The following is a 1,169-nucleotide window of genomic DNA, read 5'->3' on the forward strand; positions in this document are numbered from 1 at the left end:
TAAAATACATTCAGCAGAGTGGTGATAAGTGGATGGGATGCAGTGTTGTGTAAAATACATTCAGCAGAGTGGTGAAAAGTGGATGGGATGCAGTGCCGGGTAAAATACATTCAGCAGAGTGGTGATAAGTGGATGGGATGCAGTGCCGGGTAAAATACATTCAGCAGATTGGTGATAAGTGAATGGGATGCAGTGCAGAGTAAAATACATTCAGCATAGTGGTGATAAGTGGATGGGATGCAGTGCCGGGTAAAATACATTCAGCAGTGTGTTGATAAGTGTATGGGATGCAATGTCGGGTAAAATACATTCAGCAGAGTGGTGATAAGTGGATGGGATGCAGTGTCGGGTAAAATACATTCAGCATAGTGGTGATAAGTGTATGGGATGCAGTGTCGGGTAAAATACATTCAGCAGAGTGGTGATAAGTGTATGGGATGCAGTGTCGGGTAAAATACATTCAGCATAGTGGTCATAAGTGAATGGGATGCAGTGCCGGGTAAAATACATTCAGCAGAGTGGTGATAAGTGAATGGGATGCAGTGCCGGGTAAAATACATTCAGCAGAGTGGTGATAAGTGGATGGGATGCAGTGCCGGGTAAAATACATTCAGCAGAGTGGTGATAAGTGAATGGGATGCAGTGCAGGGTAAAATACATTCAGCATAGTGGTGATAAGTGGATGGGATGCAGTGCCGGGTAAAATGCATTCAGCAGAGTGGTGATAAGTGAATGGGATGCAGTGCCGGGTAAAATACATTTAGCAGAGTGGTGATAAGTGAATGGGATGCAGTGCAGGGTAAAATACATTCAGCATAGTGGTGATAAGTGGATGGGATGCAGTGCCGGGTAAAATACATTCAGCATAGTGGTGATAAGTGAATGGGATGCAGTGCTGTGTAAAATACATTCAGCAGAGTGGTGATAAGTGAATGGGATGCAGTGCTGTGTAAAATACATTCAGCAGAGAGGTGATAAGTGTATGGGATGCAGTGTCGGGTAAAATACATTCAGCATAGTGGTCATAAGTGAATGGGATGCAGTGCCGGGTAAAATACATTCAGCAGAGTGGTGATAAGTGGATGGGATGCAGTGTTGTGTAAAATACATTCAGCAGAGTGGTGATAAGTGGATGGGATGCAGTGCCGGGTAAAATACATTCAGCAGAG

This window comes from Cetorhinus maximus, unplaced genomic scaffold (genome assembly GCF_964194155.1).
Source record: "Cetorhinus maximus unplaced genomic scaffold, sCetMax3.hap1.1 HAP1_SCAFFOLD_52, whole genome shotgun sequence".
Lineage (NCBI taxonomy): Eukaryota > Metazoa > Chordata > Chondrichthyes > Lamniformes > Cetorhinidae > Cetorhinus > Cetorhinus maximus.